This window comes from Pleurodeles waltl, chromosome 7 (genome assembly GCF_031143425.1).
Source record: "Pleurodeles waltl isolate 20211129_DDA chromosome 7, aPleWal1.hap1.20221129, whole genome shotgun sequence".
Classification (NCBI taxonomy): domain Eukaryota; kingdom Metazoa; phylum Chordata; class Amphibia; order Caudata; family Salamandridae; genus Pleurodeles; species Pleurodeles waltl.
The window spans coordinates 1,087,379,413-1,087,401,762 of NC_090446.1; positions in this window are offsets into that span (position 1 = coordinate 1,087,379,413).

Sequence of the window (22,350 nt, forward strand, 5' to 3'; positions counted from 1 at the left end):
TAACAAAAGTGCCTGCTTCCTTTCACCACTCAAATTCGTACCACACACCCTGGCATAATTCTCAAAAATCTTTTTCCATTTCTTCCACTTAATAACCGGTTCTCCTGGATCTGACAAGAAAAACGGCGGCGCCGTAACATTCTGCATACTCACAAGAGGTGTAAAACACTTCTTCCCCACAATATATTCCAAACCCTACTAGTTGCTAAAAGTACTTAAAGTCCAAAAGGTGTGCCAGTCACTGTATGTCCCAGCACGATGCCGCTATATCAAACACGGGTCTTCAGGTGTGTTTGTTACCACAGAGACGACCTTTTCAGTTTAATTCATTTTACAACGCCCAATACTTGTATTCCACAAGTGCAATAAAGTTTCCAAAGAAATGTATATTCCCGTGACCACAAACCAATATAGTGATCCTTATCCAGTCTCCGTCTAAGTTTCAACTTCCAATAGACTGTCGATGTTCTTCTTCGATGTCCTCCAACAATTGCGCTGTAAAAAAAAATGTTTTTAAAAATAAAAAAACAATTCCTTCTTCCTAATCTAAGATGGCAGCCACAAAACATTTGGTCCGTTTTCATCAGGCAGTTGGGCTTGCTTTCTCTTTGAGCAATCTCGGATCGTTTTCCTCACTCAAAATGGCCGCAACCAAACATCCAGTCTATTTTCTTCAGTCAATCTGGCTTGTTTTTCTCCTTTCACCACACTCAAGATGGCCGCCAACAATTCCCACAGCTTTCAGTCCTTTTCCAATTGCTCACTGACCTTCTGACGTCGTGAAGCATACAGAGACCACTTTGATCCTCAGTAAATGCTCAAACAGCTTTCCACAAAGCCCCTACAACCGCAATTTCACACTTTTCTCCGCTAGAACATGCTGCAAGACGCTCGATCCTCTCCCAGCACGTCTCTGTAAGTTATCTCCGTTTTTATTACGGCTTTACGGAAGTTGGCTTCAAGTTGTAAATTTGGGGCGTTGGTAGAAGAAAGGATTAAAGATCAGTTTGTGCTGAGGTGTTGCAGTGATAAAGTGAGGGAAGAACTCTGGCTAAAGGATGAGCCACCGTTGGATGAGGTTGTTAGTATTGCAAAAAGGGTAGAGCATATGTTAAAGTGTGTTGGAGAACTAAGTAAAGCACATAAAGAAGACAAGGTCAGTGTAAAAGCACAAGAAGTGGAGTGTCAAGTCATACAAAAAGATGAGAAGGAAAAAAAGTATGAGGGTGTCCGTGAGAAAGGTGTTGTAATAGAAAATAGCGCAGGAAAGACACAGGGGAATAGGAGGTTTGCAACACCTTTTCAAGGAAATTGCTACAGGTGTGGAAGATTTGGACACATGGCTAATGCAAGTGAGTGTCCTGCTAATAGGATTACTTGTAATGTTTGCGGAAAAAGAGGACATTTTGGAAAAAATTGTAGGATGAGGAATAGGAGAGATTCTAGATCAGAAATAAAGGAAGTCAGTTTTCAAGTTAGTGAGAGTGAGGTGGAACATCCCTCTGAGTGGGTTTTGGTGGGGGATGTTAGAGTCAAAATGAAATTTGATTCGTGCTCTCACATCACGTTTCTCTCAAAGGATTTTTTTATGAAGAATTTTCAAGGAAGGAAGAAACTGTTCAAACCTAATATTAAACCTACGGGTTATGGTGGGTTGCCAATTAAGTTATTAGGTTATTTTGATGACTGCATTGAGTACAATGGTAGGTTCACTGATGCTAGGATTTATGTTGCTGAGAGGGGTGATAATTTGTTGAGCTGGGGTCATCAAGCACGCTTGGGTGTCATTCTCAATCCTAATGCACATCCATCTGTTCAGGTACAATCTATTGAGGGTGACGAAAACAAGTTTGTGAGAGCTTTTGGTGAATTGTTCAGTGACACCTTGGGGTGTTTAAAGGGGTACAATCACCATATTAAGTTGAAACAGGGCGCAGTACCAGTTGTGTCAAAAGTTAGACGCATTCCCATTTGTGTCCAAGAAGCTGTACAAAAAGAGATAGATAAATTGTTGTCCACTGGTGTTATACAGCCTGTAGAGGCAACAGAGTGGTTAGCTCCCATTGTTGTGGCACGTAAACCAAATAATGAAATCCGTCTATGTGTGGATCTTCGTGCCTTAAATAAAGAAGTGGTGGTTGACAAGTTCCCACTTCCCAATATTGAGGAATTAGTATCATCGTTGGATGGTGCTTGCTATTTTACCACTCTGGATATGGCATCAGCATACCATCAGGTTCCGTTGAGTAAAGAGTGTCAAGAATTAACGGCTTTTATTACGCCAATGGGGGCCTTCAAGTTTTTGCGTATGCCGTTTGGGCTGGTTTCTGCGGCCTCAGTATTCCAGAGGATTATGGAAGATCTTTTTAAAGGTGTAAAGTGCTACCAGGATGATGTATTAATATGTGGGAGAAATGTGAGAGAACATGATGAGAGGGTGCATGCTGTGCTTAAAAGGATGCTTGATGCTGGGTTATCTCTTAGGCGAAGCAAATGTAAATTTGGAGTCACTGAACTGGACTATTTGGGTCATCATATTTCACGGCAGGGGGTGAGTCCTAAAAAGGATTTGGTGGACACTATCGAAATGTTAAAAGAACCGTGTACAAAAGATGAGGTTTCTTCATTCTTAGGTCTGGCAGAATTTTATAACAAATTTATACGAAATTTTGCAGATAAGACAGTAAATCTAAGGAAGTTGATGTGTAAGAATGCAGAGTTTGTTTGGACGGAAGAGTGTGGTACAGAATTTAAACAAGTAAAAAATGATCTCAGGAATGCACCAAACTTACAAGCTTTTGTACCTGGGAATCCCACTTTCATTGTTACTGATGCGAGTATAAAGGGGCTGGGTGCTCTTCTTTTTCAGATCAGGAAGGGCCAAGAGGTGCTAATAGCTTGTGCTTCAAGATGCTTGAAAGGGGCAGAGATATGTTATTCTGTTATAGAGAAGGGAGCGTTGGCAATTTTCTGGGCCATAAACAAGTTCAAAAAAATTGTGTGGGGATCTTCTTTCGTAGTCAGGTCTGATCATAAACCCCTGAAAGAAATTTTTGAGAAGAAGGGTTTGGACTCGATTTCCTCGAGGATCAGGAGATGGGTCATTTCCTTACAGGAGTATAACTTCATGTTTGAATACATTCCGGGAAAGACAAAGGTAGCGGCAGACTGTCTGTCGAGATTGGTGGAGGTGGTAGAGAATGATAAATCTCAGGATGAAAATGATCAATGTGATGCTGAGCGTGGCATAAGAGTTTGTGATGTTACGCTGGGGGCTGTAAAGGAAGATGAATGGAGGGATGAGTTGCAAAAGGATAGTGAATTGTGTTCTGTGATGTCTCTTTTGGATCAGCATAAGTCTCGAAGTCTGGTTAAACCTTGGTCGTTAGTTGCGAATGAGTTAGCCGTTGTTGATGGTGTTCTAATGATGGGCACAAGAATGATTCCCCCATTGAGTTTGAGAGAAGTCATTGTGAACATGGCTCATGAAGGGCATATGGGCATTTCTAAAACCAAAGAGCGCATCCGTCAGGATTTCTGGTGACCTGGATTAGATTTGATGGTGGAACGTACTGTTAGGGAGTGTACACCTTGTCAAGCTAGTGATAAGGTTCTCAAACCAAGATGTTCACCTATGGTTTGTAGAAGTTTACCAAAAAGTCCATGGGATGAATTAGCTATCGATATTGTGGGGCCATTGCATGGAGAACATCAGACTCCTTACCTGTTGGTGTTGCTGGATTTGTATTCACGATGGGTGGAGGTGAGTTTGGTGAGAGAGATCACTTCTCAATCTGTGATCAGTTTTTTAGAATCTGTGTTCAAACGCGAGAGTTTTCCTAACTCTATTCTTTCTGACAATGGTCCGCAGTTCTGTTCTGCTCAGATGGAGGAATATTTTGTAAAATGTGGAATTGTACATAAAAAAATTGCGTTATATCATCCAGAGGCGAATGGTGATTTGGAGAGATTTAACAGGACTTTAAAGGAGAGTATACAATTAGCAAAGGTAAACTGTTTAGATTGGAGAAAAGAACTGCAGGGTCGTATAACAGCTTACAGGTACACTCCTCATGCTTCAACGGGGAAGACTCCTTTTGAACTGCTCAGGGGAAGGTCTCCAAATACTTGTTTGTGTCCTGGCTGGATGGTTGCTGGGAAGGGTTTGAAAAACAATGGTATTGGGGAATGGAGAGACAAAGAAGTGTCTCTGCAAAGCAAAAGGAAGATTTATGTTGATAAAAGGAATAATGCGAAAGTTAAAAATTTTGAGGTTGGAGATAAAGTAAAGGTCAAAGCTCCTGTTGGGTGTCAAAATTGGTCAAAATATACCTCTCCAAAAACTATCATTAAGCTGTTTAAAAATGCTGTCAAGACGGATGATGGTCGCATCTGGAATCATAGTCGTGTAGCACATTTTGGGGGGTGTGGTGTGGCCGACAGGAGAGATGATACTTCTTATTGTTTTCCCTCTGACATTGATTTAAGGTCTGATAATACTCGTAGGAGTGTCAGAACACGCAGGTTTCCTTTACATTTGCGTGATTTTGTGTAGTTCTTTCTACCCTCTTTTTCTTTCTGTTCAAATGTGTTTTTTGTTCTCATGTTATTTCTGTTCTAATGTAAAGAGGAAGAAGTGTAATGATGTAACATGGCTCCATGCCAGAACACTGGGCATGGAAACAGCTTGTTCTGAGGTTCTGTCATGCAGGGTTCTCTGCATGACAGTTGATATGCTGGCTGTTGGTTGAGGCTGTAATAAATACCTCCTACCACATATCTTCATATGGTGTGGATTCACTTTATTACAAGAAGCCTACCAAACCTGTACATTTCTTAAAACTAGACACCTAGGGGAATCCAAGGTGGGGTGCCTTGTGGGGCTCTCACCAGGTTCTGTTACCAAGAATCCTTTACAAACATCAAAGTTTGGCCAAAAAACACATTTTCCTCAAATTTCGGTGACAGAAAGTTCTGGAATCTGAGAGGATCCACAAATTTCCTTCTACCCAGTGTTCCCCCAAGTCTCCCGATGAAAATCATACCTCACTTGTGTGGGTAGGCATAGTGCCCGCGACAGGAAATGCTCCAAAACACAACGTGGACACATCACATTTTTATACAGAAAACAGAGGTGTTTTTTGCAAAGTGCCTAGCTGTAGATTTTGGCCTCCAGCTCAGCGGGTACCTAGGGAAACCTACCAAACCTGCACATTTTTTTAAACTAGACACCTAGGGGAATCCAAGATGGGGTGCCTTGTGGGGCTCTCACCAGGTTCTGTTACCCAGAATCCTTTACAAACATCAAAATTTGGCCCCAAAAATATTTTTTCCTCACATTTCAGTGACAGAAAGTTCTGGAATCTGAGAGGATCCACAAATTCCCTTCCACCCAGTGTTCCCCAAGTCTTCCAATAAGAATGATACCTCACTTGTGTGGGTAGGCCCAGTGCCCTCGAAAGGAAATGCCCCAAAACATTATCTGGACACATCAAAATGATCAAATATAAAACTACCTGTTTTTGCGGGGACACCTGAGTTTTTGGTCCTGGGCTCAGCAGCCATACAGGGAAACCTACCAAACCCAGACATTTCTGAAAACTAGACACCCGAGGGAGTCCAGGGAGGTGTGACTTGCCTGAATACCCCAGTGTTTTCTTACCCAGAATCCTCAGCAAACCTCAAATTTAGCTAAAAAATCAAATGTTTTCCCACATTTTTGTGTGGGATCACCGCACCGGGACAAATTTCCTACCACCCAACGTTCCCCTCAGTCTCCCGGTAAAAATGATACCTCACTTGTGTAGGTGGGCCCAGTGCCTGTGACAGGGAAGAGCCAAAAACATGTCAAAATTGAGGGGGAACCAAAGCGGGTCCAAAAGGGCAGTTTGGAAAAAAACATTTTTAGGCAGACAAGTGGGGCAGAATTTCTATTGGTATAGATGCGACAATGCTGGGTGGTAGGAATTTTGTGGCTTCCTGCAGATTCCAGAAGGTTCCATCACAAAAATGTGGGAAAAATGTGTGATTTCCAGGAAAGCTGGAGGTTTTCAGGGCATTGTGGGTAAGAAAATGGTGCAGGATGCATGTGAAGCACACCACCCTGGACTCACCCAGATGTTTAGTTTTCAGATGTGTCTAGGTCTTGTGGATTTTTCTACATGGCAGCGTCCCAAAGTCCAAAAAGTGCAGCCCTCACAATTCCAAGTGGGCCGATTTTGAGAGTTAGCCAAGTTCTCATGGCCCAAATGTAAAACCAAAACCCCAAATAATCAAATGTCCACTTGCTTGCCGTGGGATAAGATGTTTTAGTGTGCGAGGGAGAGCTGAAAGACTGTTACCCCCTTCAGTTGGGGTGGGGGCATAACCATACCTAAACTGGTTGGTAGCCACCACCCCACTATTTTTTTTTTAATTCCCTGGTATTTAGTAGACATCCTGCCCCCCGGGGTGTAGATCGGTGGTAATTACCCCATCTGCCCACTGGTGGGCAGAACAACTTTGGCCCCATTTATTTGCATGGGGCTATGGCCATACCCCCAGCCTCTTATTTTGAAAACAAATCTTCCCTGGTCTCTGGTGGGCTTTCTGTCCCCCTTGGGGGCAGATGGGCCTTCCAAAAATAAGCCGATCTTCCCCCAAGGGGGGGCAGATATGGCCAACAGTAATGTGCCCCTATGGGGAGTGACCCTAGCCCAAGGGGCTGCCCCCCAAACAAAACACACACACCAATACCTGGTGCCTAAGTGGTTTCTGCCCCCCAGGGGCAGATCAGCCTAATAGAAATAGGCCGATCTGCCCCCCAAGGGGAGCAGAAATTACCTAAAATAAATTTGCCCCCCAAGGGGAGCGACCCTTGCCTAAGGGGTCGCGCCCCCTGCGTGAAATTGGCACAAAAAAATCCTTTGTGCCTAGTGGATTCTGCCCTCCCCTTGGAGGCCGATCGGCCTAATAAAAATAGGCAGCTCTGCCCCCAAGGGGGGCAGAAATGGCCTAAAAGAAATTTGCCCCCCAGGGGAACGACCCTTGCCTAAGATGTCGCTCTTCTTGCGTGAAATGTTCGCAAAATCCCTGGTGTCTAGTGGTTTGTACCCCTCGGGGCAGATTGGCCTAATAAAAATAGGCCGATCTGCCCCCAAGGGGGGCAGAAATGGCCCAAAGATAATTTTTCCCCCAGGGGAGGGACCCTTGCATAAGTGGTCGCTCCCCACATATAAAATAATAAAACAAAACAAAAAATAAATCTCTTGTGCCGAGAGGTTTCTTCCCCCCTGGGGGCAGATCAGCCTAATTACAATAGGCGATCTGCCCCCAAGAGGGGCAGAAATGGCCTAAAACAAATTGTCCCCCCCTCAGGAGAGCGACCCTTGCCTAAGGGGTCGCTCCCCTCAAGTGAAACTAACAAAAAAAAAAATCCTGGTGTCTAGTGGTTTCTGCCCCCTTTGGGGGCAGATTAGCCTAATATAAATAGGCCGATCTGCTCCCAAGGGGGGGCAGAATCAGCCTAGAATTAATTTTGCCCCAAGGGGAGCGACCCTTGCCTAAGGGGTTGCTCCCAACACATAAAAAACACACAAAAAAAAAATACCTGGTGTCTAGGGGGGGGTTCTGCTCCCCTGGGGCCAGATTGGCCTAATTGTATTAGGCCGATCTGCCCCCAGGGGGGGGCAGAAACAGCCTAAAAACAAATTGCCCCCCTGGAGAGCCGCCCTTGCACAAGAGGCCACTCTCCTTGTCAAGTAAATAAAAAAATAAACAATTCCCTGGTGTTTAGTGGCATTTCTGCTGCCCGATCGCATTGCGATCGAGCAGCAGAAATGCTCAGAGAAGCCTGAAAGGAGAGGAAAGGCCTTTCCACTCCTTTCAGGCTTCTCTGCCCCCTCCACGTGATCGGAGGAGAAATTCAAAGCATTTCTCCTTCGATCGGGCGCTGGAAGCTGAGCTTCCAGCGCCGGAGGGAAGGCCTCTGATGAGGACGTCATCTGACGCCACACGGGGGTTACGGGGGCCCAGGGGAGGGGGGTGCCTGGCCATCGGGGGGAGCCCTAGCGCTCCCCCGGGGGCCCATAGTAGGATGAGGTGATCTTGTCCTCGGCACCGGGGAACCAGCGCTGAGGATGAGATCACTGCGTCCTGGGCACCCTAGGGGTTAAAGAAGGGACACACAAACATCTGAGGCCCTTTCTGTGATACGAAGATGCCCAGTGGTGCAGAAAGTGTGAACACATATGTTGCTTCCAGTAGTGGCTCGCAGAGTGCGGAAGGGGTCGGGTGGCAGGGTGGCAGGGGGGAATAAACATTAATTAATTCTTTTTTTTTTAAACATTTACCTTCCCTCGCTGCGTGCAACTCCACTCCTCCGTCGCTGCAGGCAGGCACAGGCACCCAGCCTGCCCTATGGCCATTCCTGATGCTGCTCCGAGAAGCGTCAGGATTGGCTGGAAGCACCCAGCCAGGGCACTCTCAGGCAGACTAGGAGCCTATGCAGGCTCTTTCCAGCCCAGCAACTGCTCGTCGCCCCCACGGCCCCACCCCCTCTACCAGAAAATGATAGTAAACTCAGAATATTATCATTTTCTGGTAAAATTTTAGCAGCTGCCGCTGCTCGCAGGGGAAGGTGATACTCCTCCGCCCTAACCGAGGAGCCGCCCATGGTTGCTTCCCAGATGCAGTTTGTATAACACAGCCCTGGCTCGTTTGAAAATGCAAACTGCAGATTATGATGAGCTTGGTTAGGTTTCAACTCATTTCACAATATATTTTCCACTGTAATTTTTTAGATGTGTGCTGCATTTGTGTATTTGGTCGAGAGGACTGAATATAATACTCTGTCCTGCTTGCACCCTGCTATGCCACAATCAATTTCGCAGTGCGCATGCTTTACAAGTGTGATTCACTCATACTATAGTCTTTTGAGATTTGTAAGACATCTTTATTTCTGTCAATGGATTGACAGTCCCTTGTTCCTGCTCACAATATTTGCCATTATTTTGTCTTTCTGGTGTTCATTCTTCGCTTGTTTATGTGGTATTCATATTGTGGGTGCACGACAAAAGGGTACTTAAATGATGCAAGTGACTGCTTCTTCCAAGGGGCTTTCTTGTACTGCTTCAAGGAATCTTTAAGGAAGGCTTTGCTGATCAGGACCTTTCATTCTTACATTTGTTGGCAGTTTTTTTGTGTAGAATCGTTTGCTGTGCATAGATGGTTTCCAGTTAATATTAGGATGTGACATCCAGCGTAGTTGGTTTCCTTGCCATATTATCAGGGTTTTTTGGGTTTATTATGGTGTGTCTTTTGGCCCATTTGGACATAAAGAGTGTCTGAGCAAAGGTCAGCCTGATAGACACTCTTTATTTTCAGGTCAGGCAGCCAGGAGTGAGACATGCACTAAATGCACAGGGCCAGGAGTGAGACATGCGCTAAATGCGAAGGCTCCTGGCTGCCTGAGCTGAACTTTACTGTGCTGAGGGGGTTACAGCTCGTGTGGGCATGACTGCCTCAGCTCAGCAAAGGTCCTCAAAGGCCTTCCCCTTTTGATGAGGTAGCGTGTCAATGATAGTCTCATACCTGGGCGCTTCAGGTTCAAGCCCTGAACTGCCCAGGGACGGTTGTCTGTCACTGACACCTCGCCACAGAGTGAGTGGAATCAGCAGTCTCTTTGACCGAATCATATTATGTGACGAGGTGGCTACTGCTGCCTCCCCTCCAGTGAGGGGAGACAGTAGTCCCAAACCTCCTGGCACCACTGAGGCTTCTCCTCCCCAGAGCAGATGTGTTTGTTTATTGACAGTTTGGTGTGTGGTTGTATGTATGAATCTATGTGTATTTGTGAGTGAGTGTTGTCAATGAGTGTGTGCGCGCATGTCTACATGTGAATGCATGTGTGTGTGTGTGTGTGTGCACCATCACACTCCTGCCCCCCTCTCATTTGTACTTACTGGCCCCCACTGGTCCTATGTTATGGAAGAAGGCTTTATTGAATGCTCTGCTGTGAACCTGGGACTTTTTTCACAATATTAAATGTGAGACACACATTTAGGAGACAGCAGTAGCAAAACAACACTTTATCTCAACCATGTACACTTTAAATATAGGTGTAACAAAATTTAACATAAATGTCGACATAAGGGACTTAGCCTCACCCAAACTGAGAAACCCATAACTAGGAAACTGTACAGCCAGTGAATAGTAGTACTGTGCGGTTCTTCCCATCGCTAGTAGTGGAAACCAATTGTTAGAAATGGGGTTGTTGGTGGGCAGTCAGGTTACCCCCTGTCCAAGCAAGGACCCTCACTCTAGGCAGGGTAAGTCACACACAATCCAAATTATCCTGTGCCCACCCTCTGGTACCTTGGCACTGAGCAGTCAGGCTTAACTTAGAAGGCAATGTGTAAAGTATTTGTGGAATAAATCATGCAATTAGAACCGTAGAACCACAAAAATACACCACACAGTGTTTAGAAAAAGATGCAGGCCAAAACGATTAAAATGCAATAAGTATATTTTGAGATATCACTGTAAAAAAGATATAAAGTGTCTTTAGTCTCTTAAAAGCAACAAATGTCTCTTACAAGCACAAAGTACATGGTTTGCATGCAAAATCTCAGCAAGGAACCGCAGAGGAGGAGATACGTGGAAAACAGGGAGGTGGGTGTGAGTCAATTTCTTTGGCCGCACATGGCTGTGCGTCGATTTCCAGTGCTCAGTCGTGGATCCTCTTCGGGTTGTGGAGTTTTCGGATGCCCCGGGGATGATGCTTTGAAATCTGGCACTGACAGGACGAAGTCACAGTGGCTGCATCGATGTGGTGGGCGCTGCGTAGACATTTCTACCGCACGGCAGGCACTGCGTCAATTCCTCTCTGGAAGTCGGGCTGCGTTGTTCCGGCTCGGCCGTGCATTGATCCAGTGGGCCGTGCGTTGAATTTCCAGTCGCTACGCTGGCGCTGGATTGATCTTCTCATTGCGAAGTCAGGCTGCGTCATTCCGGTTCAGCATGCGGTGAATTTTTCACCACAATGCAGGGTGTGTGTCATTTTTAGCAGGCTGTGCATCGATTTTCACTGCAAAAGGGGTTCTTCTTGCAGAGATGAAGTCTTTTTGGTCCTGAGACTTTAGGTATCAGGAGACAAGCTCTATCCAAGCCCTTGGAGAGCACTTCACAGCACAGCCAGAGAGCAGCAAGGAGGCAGGGCAACAGCAAGGCAGCAGTCCTTCACAGAAAACAGTCAGGTGAGTCCTTTGGGCAGCCAGGCAGTTTTTCTTGGCAGGTTGCGGGTTCTGGTTCAGGTTCTCTTATCCAGGAAGTGTCTGTGAGAAGAGTGTCTTGTCAAGAAGTGTCTGTATGGTAGAGTGTCTACCTCAGAAGTGGTTGGTAGGGGCAGAGGCCCTGTTTAAATTCCCAAATGTGCCTTTGAAGTGGTGGAGACCTCAAAGAGTAGCTTAGAAGTGCACAAGGTCCCCCTCCAGTTCCATCTTGTCAGCCAGGGACCCAGTATGGGGTGTGACAGTCCTTTGTGTGAGGGCAGGATACTGTCCTTTGACATGTAAGTGTCAGGCCATCCAGCCTCCCAGCCCAGGAAGACCCATTCAAAATGCAGATGTATGCAAGTGAGGCTGAGCATCCTGTGTTTGGGGTTTGTCTGAGTGAATGCACAAGGGAGCTGTCAACTAAACCTCGCCAGATGTGGATTGGAAGGCACAGAAGGATTTAAGGGTAGAGAAATACTCACTTTCTAAAAATAACATTTCTAAAATAGTAATATAAAATCCAACTTCACCATTAAGCAGGATTTTTTATCACCATTCTGGCCATACTAAATATGACCTGGCTACTCCTTTCAGATCAGGATCTACCACTCAAACAGTATATGAGAGTAGCCCCAATGCTATCCCATGAGAGGAGCAGGCCTCACAGCAGTGTAAGACGAATTTAGGAGTTTTACACTACCAGGACATATAGAACACACATGTTCACGTCCCTCCTTTTACCTACATAGCACCCTGTCCTATGGGCTACCTAGGGCCTACCTTAGGGGTGACCTATATGTAGAAAAGGGGGTGTTTAAGGCTTGGCAAGTACTTTTAAATGCCTAGTCGAAGTGGCAGTGAAACTGCACGCATAGGCACTGCAGAGGCAGGCCTGAGACATGGTTAGGGGGCTACTTATGTGGGTGGCACAACCAGTGCCGCAGCCCACTAGTAGCATTTAGTTTACAGGCCCTGTGCACATGTAGGGCACTTGACTAGGGACTTACAAGTGAATTAAATAAGCCAATGGGGTATGAGCCAATGTCACCATGTTTTAAGGAGAGAACATATGCACTTTAGCACTGATTAGCAGTGGTAAAGTGTGCAGAGTCTTAAAGCCAGTAAAAATGAGGTCAGAAAAAGGGAAGGAGGAAGGCAAAACGTTTGGGGGAGACCCTGCAGAAAGGCCATTTCCAACACCAATCAGGAAACATACAATACTGGGTAGCGGAAGGTTATCATCCTATGTGAGTACATACATGTAACGTAATTCCAAAAGGGGTTTCACGGTTTCTTCCAGGTGTTTATTATTTCTTGTACTTTTATATCTGTCTACAGAGTGTACTTCAGTCCTTTAACTTCTCAATCTCTCTCTTTAGTGTGTTGCACTGGTCCTTTATGTGTCAAAGAATCATACGTTAGTTTTGCTATGCCATGTGCCTTTACCTAATCTGTTTTAGGGACGGCAGCTGCTCTCCATGTTGTTCCTTTATTATGTTATGAAGCTTTGAATAAACCTTTCCACCTCACAAAAAAGGATAACAATTTGCATTACTAAAGCCGGATTTAATACTTGATGTAATTAAAAAAAGTAAATCCTCACACAATATGTCAGCAGAGTTTACTTTTGCTTTTATGTTTTAAACAATCAGTTTTTTAAATAGACTAAGCATATATGTAAAATTTTAAAAGATAACTGACCAATAGATCCCTGTCACATGTAATAATACATTTGGTCAATTTAGGCATTTTAGCTAATTTAACTTTCATGTTGGGGTTTTGAGGCACTAATGATGATGTTAAAATCAAAACTACAAGCCCCACAATGATGTTATGATATGTGGTAGTGCTAATTGACAGATGTGAAATACAATATAAAATGCAGTTCCTGAAGTAATGGACTAAATAGCCCAGTGGTTGAGAGGGCAGAGGCAGCTTTTCAAATGTAAGTTCGAGCATCTCACAGCTAATGAACTAACAATATCACTCGCTGAACAAGAGTAAAATACACAATTTACCAGAAGAATGCAAGCTGCAGAAATTATATGTGTCTAGAGACGCAAGGTAAGAAAAAATAAATGGGCTGGCACTCTTGCTGAGCCCATCCTGGATCCAGAGGTTGGTTTGATTTATGTTTTGAACAGGTGAAGCACGTCCTGCAGATGCTTTCTCATTGAGGTCGCCTGTGCACTGCTCTGTGATAGATTTTCAAACAGTTGGCATGTTCACTTAATAACTCCCCAGCAACTCCCTGCCACTTTTGAAGGTGGCAAGAAACCCAGTGGCAACATCCCTACAAGAGTCACTGACTTCTGCCCAATGCTGGGAACTGAAGACCTCATACTGCCTGCATGATTTGACGACCTACACTACAATAATGAAAACCTGTCCAAACCTGGTCAAAACACAGGACAGTCGTGCTCTTTTTCATCAGAAACATGAGCTCACAAAACCTAGGACGACCCATAAATTAGTCATGACAGAAGATGAGTCATTCCAATACTCGTGTGACCAAAATACATGGTGCTCAGCATTCATTCTTGAACAATACATGCCCATTCACAAAGAGTCTGACGTGCCTTGCTGATATAGTACTCTAGGCATACTCTGGTTTTCTAACGTACTCCTAGTATTTATGAGTAATCCAGGTAACTTGGAATCATAAATTGCACTTACTAATACGACAAAGCGGGGGTCACACCATCAGATGGAATGAACATAAGGCTGAAACAGCGGCTTGTGTTGTGAGTAGGGGTGTGTGATTCGCTTTTGCATAATTACATGAAATTTCAGGAAAATTATGTCAAATTGTGTAACATACAAATACGTGATTTGGCGCTATATTTTAGAATAATTTCTGTCCACGCATCAATTTTTGATGAGAGGAGGAATATCACACTTTTTGCCGTCATGCCGAGGAGTTTCACCCACACTCCTGAGACCTTACTCTGTGTCTCTTCTATACCTTATACTTCTAGGTAGGTGACATTAATGTTAACTTATGTATTTTGCACTTTATTTTGAGGGGGCTGAGTCTGGTTGCTCAACTTAGAAGCAACATATTATTATAATCTTTGTTACATTGGTTTTAGATGAGACGGAGGGCTTACATGTCCTTTTTCTCTACATACACGCCAGCTAAATTATCGGGGAGCAAGACACAGTGCCCCAACACAAGAATTTACCCAAAAGAACTGTTTTGTTTATAGATCGCACCATAAAAGATTTTGGATCCATACGTGCTGACTTATGAGTACTCCCTCACGAAGACTCGGGGATAATAGTGTTTTGCCCTGTCACGTGATTCCCACTACTCTTTGTCTATTGATCGTACATTATCTCAAAGAGTTTTACTTGATTAGGATAAGCCATTTATTCATGTTAACACCTTACTTATACTTTGCCCTGAGGAAGTCAATGAGATTAATTTCTCGGAGACGAAACATGTGTTGGCTGTTGGATGTTGTTGTGATGACCACATATGGAATCTTTCTGATGTGATGAACATGTATGAAAACCTTGCACAAGAATAAAGACACTGAACTTTAACTCTGTTTAGATTATATATTGATTCTCTGAAGACCAAGAACCTAACTGCACAGTCTCTCATCTCATTTTATACGAGTGCCCTGGCCTTTTGAATCAGTTTGGTTTTTCCTATTGGAGAAACACTGGAGGTGCTGGGAGGACCCTCCGTTCCGGAGCACCGTATTTACTATCTATTGTTAAAGAAATGTTTTGGTGATATTCTGTTAGCGCATATCCCTATAATTTTCCCCCCTTTTCTTCACAACTAAAGAGTCTGACGTGCCTTGCTGTTATCTTACTCCAGGCATACTCTGGTTTTCTATCATACTTCTAGTATTTATGAGTAATCCAGGTAACTTGGAATCATAAATTGCACTAATTAATAGCCACATATATGAGAATTGCTCTCCCAGGTATTGACCAGAAACGAATACGACAAAGCAGGGGTCACACAATCAGATGGAATGAACATAAGGCTGAAACAGCGGCTTGTGTTGTGAGTAGGGGTGTGTGATTCGCTTTTGCATAATTACATGAAATTTTAGGAAAATTATGTCAAATTGTGTAACATACAAATACATGATTTGGCGCTATATTTTAGAATAATTTCTGCCCACGCATCAATTTTTGATGCGAGGAGGAATATCACACTAAAAAATTTGCAAGAAAATCATAACCATTTTCTGGCTGTTCGCATTATGCTTGCGCTTTAATTGTTCAGTGAACTGCAGCATAATTACACGCCAGGATGTAATGACATAATTTGGGGATTTTCATGTACCAAGCATCATGCGAAATTTTGCACATTATGCAGGCATAATTTAAATATCATCTTGGCCTAGTTTTGAGGTTTTCATGTTTTTCTACTGATTTAAATTGCTAAAGGGAAACAGAAACCTTTGTCCAAATCTTTGAGTTGACAGCTCATAATAACGGTCACAACATTTTGTAGGAGAGTGTCAGGTGGTGCACTAATATAGTCGAAAGGCAGACAGCAGATTGGTTTGTCAAAACAATAATAGCAAATGATAAGCATGCTTTATGGTAAGCAAACTGATGTACGCTCTGTGCACGTTTCATTTGATATGCACATATATGACTTTCTCAGCATGTTCCTTATCTATAGCTTAGCAAGTTCGAACTGGCCTATAGGCCAGTCAGGCAGTGACCAAAAGGATAGTCTGACAGATCAGTGTGTGGGTCGTTTATAGCAGTTGTCAGGCCAGTTTTTGCTGTTGTTTTCCTCGACAGTTCTACAAACATTGCTTGCAGCAAACATATATGTGTGCAGTCTTCCATACCTTCCAAAATGCTCATACAGCGTGTCTTAAAAGTTCAAAACTGGCCTGCTTTGCAAAAGTGGGACACGTTTTAGCCATCAGGTTCGCCTGGGCCTATTTTTTTTCCCCAGCCTACCATGTCTCTTAGAGCATGATTCAGTTCATTATTAGTTCATTTTCAGTGAGTGAATCGGGGAAGGGGTAGATGGGCCTGTAGTCTGCTTCTCTCAAAGTAAGATGTCAAGAAATACCCTCCACTCTCCAAACTTCAAGCAGGGCTCTGGGTATTTGCTGGACGGAAAGAGACAATTATCCTATATGTGAGGAGTGTTTACTGTATTCCATTTACTTCAAGGAGCTCTGCACTTCTTGGACAGGCTTGGGACACTATCACCACGCACATTTGTGAGAGGAAAGGAGAATGGTGAGGCTGTAAGGCAGGCGTGAATCCCTCAGACATGTTTATCTTTGTAAATCTGCGATCAAAGTGATGTTTTAATATTTTGGACAACTAAGACTTGCTTCAGACCCACTTAAGACATAGAACTTTGAAAATGCACAGACTGTTTCATTTTTCATACCACTGAGTGTTTTGTTAGTCCAGCTAAAGATATGTATACTCAGGGGTGTAGCAAGCCATGCCCCATAAATTAGCCCAACCGACTAAAAGAGTTCATCTTGCATGGATCCTCAAATTACAAAAAGGCTACCTCTGAATCCAAGTAGGGCCGATTCGACTGCGCATTGTTCAAGGTAAGCTACCACCATTGAATTTTGTGATAGTAGCACGTTATTTTCTTCTTTCCAGTGATACTGAAGTTAGAGTTGTTTTTTTTGTAAATGTGAAAAAAGTGTTGTGCTGAAAGGTACGTGTTTTGTTTCTGAAAATAACATCAACAAAAGGTTTGATGTATTAAGATCATATTTTTTCCAGCATTCAGAAACAAGCAGAGTGTAAAGGAAGGGCAATTTTTTTACCACTGGTTTTGCGTTTTTCTAGGTGGTAGTCCATTTTCATATTTTGTGGAATCAACTTACTTGCCGTTTGCAGTGGAAACCTGTGAGACACTTGAGGGAACCCTGAAAGCTATACACAATTCTGAATTTAGTAAGGGGTCAGTTCTGTAGATTGCTCTTGGTTGTCTCATCCTGTAGGCTGACAAATAAATAATGGCTTCAGGCCTACATGTCTAGCCTGGCTGCTGCAGCTCTTAAATCAGCATGCAAACCGTGAGAATAACAGTTTCCACAGGAAGGAGTCCTACTTTTAAATATTAAGCAAGCTACAGATAAGTAGGCTGTATAGCGTGCAAGACAGGGTGCCTAGTATTTAAAAGTGAAATGTGTACGAAATTTAGGTTGGCATGTTCTTGCAGTGCTAGCCCTCAGAAGCAATTTTCTCTGTACTGGGCTATAGATGATCTTATGAATTAAACTAAAGTGCTGCCTTTACTATCATTGGTCTGGGATGGTGAGTTTGATAAATGATTCAATGGGTGTTTGACAAATATACAGAAAAGATAATAAAAAAAGTTCGACATTACCTGTCTGGAGCTCAAGTAGGCTATTGGCATTTGCCTGCCAGAAGATGGCCCCATAAGTGGTTCCCCTTAGTGAGGTGTGAAATGTGCTCCCAGAGCGGACACAATGGCTTAGGCCTTCTGGCAGGAAGACTTGGTTGTGAAGCATGTGGCTCATCTCAGCTCAGGAAGGGTAATTGTTGAATTAATTAATGTTATAAACTTGAAAAGGATCAGGATGAAGCCTAACTATTCGCAGTTATGTATAAAGTGAGGCCCATGGAAGAGAGGCCTTTTGATCCTAGAGACAGCTGTAGCTAGTTGGGCACTAGCCCTATGAGATGGAGAGCTACTGGTTCCAGAAACAGTTTGGTTCAGATAGGAACTTCTCATTTCTCTTGAAACATCCCTGAAGACATAAACGGGTAGTTGTTTCCAGGACTTTATTTATGTTCTGAGAAGAATGAGAGCCCACAACCAGGTTTGCATCTGTCTGCAGCATCAGTCCTCCAGCCACTCCTGCCTAACTGCCATGAACTCAAACCTGGAACGTAGGCTCAGTATTGAATCTAAACATGCTGAACCAGATGTATGTGTCTAGTGATACAGCATGAGACACACCATACAATACACACATACTACACTAGGATAGAAGCCACCTTCAAGGGCAGAAGGTTTCTGCCATATTTGGTTTCACACAGAATAGTGTACTGTAGTATGTTTTGCAGTAAGGCAAATGGGGCGTGTTGTAAAACTAAAAACTAGTAAGGCTTGCCCTGTGAAACTTTTTTTTTCTTTGACAAGCAAGTAGCCAGGAGTCACCCAAACACACTGTCTAGTGAATTGTACAAAGGTTGTACCACACTCACAGATCCTCAGAATACTTCTGGACATCAGTATGAATAGAAGATGACAAGACCAGCTGTCTTTGACAAGGAGACATCATAGGGTGCAAACTTTGAATGTTCCTATTTGAAGCTTTTCCTGGCAAAAAAGGCTCTTGTGGGACCTTGTCCAATGCCTATCTAACTATAAGATGACTTCACAGAATACAACCATTGACCTTGCCCCACTAAAGGATTATGACTTCCATAAAGGGCCGATTTAGAGTTTGGAGGACAGGGTTACTCCATCACAAATGTGACAGATATCCCATCTGCTGTATTACAATGCCATTATAAATTATGGACATCATAATACAGTGGACGGGATATCCGTCACACTTGTGATGAGTAACCCCCCCACCAAACTCTAAATCAGGCCCTAAGTCAGAAGATAAAAACTGATCACAACAGCTGCTTGGTGTATCAGACTATTACTCCATTGTGGTCAGCCTAAAATCACGACTAGGTTGTGGTCGACAATGACTTCAGATTGGCATTTTACTTTTTCTTGGTGGCTTTTTCCCTAAAATCTTACCAGACATATTTCCGGATCTCCTTATAAAACTTTAGTTGTTTTGCTGTTACCTTTATTAATAGATTTTAGAAACTGTGGCATTTTTATGGTGTTGTGACTTTTTAATTGTTTTGGTGCTGCTAAAGGCTTTACAACCTTTTTCCATAAGTTAAACCTGTCATTCTGTACAATAGCTACCAAGGGTTAAGGCCTTGTTTTTATTTATTTAACTTGTGTGTTGGGCCCTGACAGGATTTTGGACTTATTACTGGGGAAGGATTCAAATCCTCCCCAACTAATAACTCATTTTCTTGCAGAATTATTTGTACCTTAACTTTCAAAATGAAGATTATCCCTGAAATCATAATTTTAGTAGCATTACTGGAACAGTAACTTTATCAAAAATGTGTTCATGCTATCTGAACCAAAACTGGCTTAAAATCAGTTTTCACTTACCACACAAGCTCATATAATATGTAGGGCTGGGGGGAAGAGAGAGATATATCGGGCAACTGTTTGTGCTCTCCCTTGCAAAAGTCACACACACCTTTGGCAGGTGTTAGAGATTTTTAATTGGACCCCTCTGTTTCCCTTGTTTCTTGGTACCTTCCCTCAGTCTGGTGATGAGGTTCCATCTGCCATTAGAAAATGCTTTGGCAAACACAAGATGGCTGATGGTGATGCATGACATCCAGGAAGTGTGTGAGGCCATCTCATTCTTTTTACACAAATGCCTGTTGGGTGCCATTGGTGAAACCCTGGGATACATGATCCACCTGCAAAAGAGGAATCCCTTACAAGGCAGGATGGTTCATCCCTGAGTTAAGACAGACCTGCTAAGGGCGCATTTGTTGTTGTGCGTTTGGTTAAGCCAGTTTTGCCACTCACCACACCTCCAGAGTGCATATCACATCTGTAGCTGACATTAACAACCTTGCTTACAAGAGGACAATAGCCTGGTTTCTGGCACCAGGAAGGCAGAGGAGCTGTCAACAACTGACAAGTTAGCATGTATTAGCTGACGTTGAGGGCACGGGAACAGTTGGAAGATGAAATGGCAGCCTTAATTGTACCCTTTTTGACAATGCCATGGCTGCTCCTATACACTCCCAGTGCCCTTTTAGACCTTTTAACAACATCAAACACTCCAGGTGGAACAATGTTTTAACCTTTTTAGATTCAGGTAGTTTTTACTGCAAGACAAAAAGAAAGTTGTGCATATGGCACAGGATAAGACAATAGACAGAGCTAGGTAGGGGACATTTTCTAATCAGTAACTACCTAACATGATAAGACTAGAATCTCACCACCAGCCCCTCTGTACAGACCCTGACATGGGAAGACTGTACCTGAAGAAGAAAGCCTTAATCAAAGAAAGACAACTCCTCAGACTCCTTACTTCTGCCTGGCACCCAGGGACTAGAATTGCTTTTCAAAGATTAGATGACTAACCTCCTTGTTGCTTCTCCTTCCACACAACAGAAGGTCTTCTGACTCCAAGCCCGAGCTGACCATAGAGCAGAGGAGGCTGATCCTGGTTCAATCAATCAATCAATCAATCAGTCATATATTTTTAGAGCACACTACTCACCCATTGGGTCTGAAGGCACTGAGTGGGGTGTCCTGAAAGATTAGTTGAAGAGCCGGGTCTTGAGTTCCTTCATGAACTGAGGCAGTGATGGCAACTGTCTGTGGTGAAGAGGTAAGGTGTTCCAACCTTTTTCTCCCAGGTTTGTAAAAGATCTTCCTCCAGCTGAGGACTTCTTTATGTGGGGTACATTGGCAAGTGACTTCTGGGACGAGCAGAGAGGTCTGGAAGGGGAGTACTAGGTGATGCAGTGGTTGAGGTAGCTGGGTCCACTGTTGTGGAGGGTTCTGTAGGTGTGTACGAGGAGTTTGAAGATGATCCTCTTCTCGACAGTGAGCCAGTGGAGGTTTGTTCTGTGATGTGTTCTCAGGGGATGTTTAAGACGAGGCTGGTGGGGGTGTTCTGAATTTGTTACAGCTTCCTTAAGTTCTTCTTGGAGGTTCCAGCATAGTGGGTGTTGCTGTAGTCAAGTCTGCTCGTGATTAGGATGTGTGTCATGGTTTTTCAGCAGTCAGTTGGTATGCATCTGAAGATCTTCCGTAGGAGTCGAAGGGTGTAGAAGCAGGTGGAGGCAACGGAGTTGACCTGTCTGGTTATGGTGAGCGTTGAGTTGAGTATGATGCCGAGGTCTCTTGCATGGTCTGTGGGGTTTCTGGGCTGTCAAGTGTTGAGAGCCACCAGGAGTCATCCCAGGCTGAGGAGGAAGGTCCCAGGATGAGGATCTCAGTTTTGTCTGAGTTCAGCTTAGGGCAGCTCTCCCTCATCCAGGTGGCAACTGCTTCCATCCCGTCCCTGAAGTTCTTCTTGGCTATTGAGGGGTTCTCGGTCAGGGAGATGATCAGCTGGGTGTCATCAGCATAGGAGATGATGTTCATACCATATTTCCTGATAAAAGGGGCGAGCAGGATCATGTAGATGTTGAACAGCGTGGGGCTCAGCGATGATCCATGGTGTACTCCACAGCTGTCTGTAGGTTCTGACAGGTGTGGTGGGAGCCTGACTTTCTGTGTTCTTCCTGTCAGAAAGGAGTGTATCCATTGAAGGGCCTTGCCGCGTGTGCCTGTTGCGTGGAGTCTGGCGCATAGGGTGTGGTGAGATACTGTATCCAAAGTGGCTGAAAGATCAAGTAGGATGAGGGATGCCATTTGTCCGCAGTTGAGGAGGGAGAGGATGTTATATGTGGCAGTGAGTAGGGCAGTTTTAGTGCTGTGGTTAGTTTTGAGTCCTGATGTCAACAATGTTGTTGTCCTTGATGTGTTGGAGTAGCTGAATGTTGATTGCTTTATCTGCATCCTTGCATATAGAAGCCTGTCCTGATGAAATGGAGGTTGTAAGATTGCCAAAATGATAGAACTTAGTATTTTTTTTGCGCCTGTGAAGGACTAGGACAAAGTGTGAAGGTTTTCCCAGGATATCACTCCCTAGGTGGGCAAGAAAACCAGATTTGTCTTGTTTCGAGCTCTTTGCTGCACTGACCATGGTTTAATCACAGCCTTACCTTGGATATATTGAACCTCATTGAGCCCTACTTGGACACAGCTTCTATTCTTTCCCTGCTTGAGAATTTTGAGAATCATAAAGGTGACTAAGTCTGAAGGCTCAATCTTGAACTGGAGAGAGGCAGAAAATCCATCCTGGCAATGAAGTGACCTCAGTAGCTATGAAATCCAGCCTTGTCTTTCTCGGATCTTTGGTGCCAAAACCAACTGCTTCAGTGGGAACTCGTCAATTTCATATCCGACTTTAAGGGATCCATGTCAGCTTCAAGTTGTGATTTTGTTTCT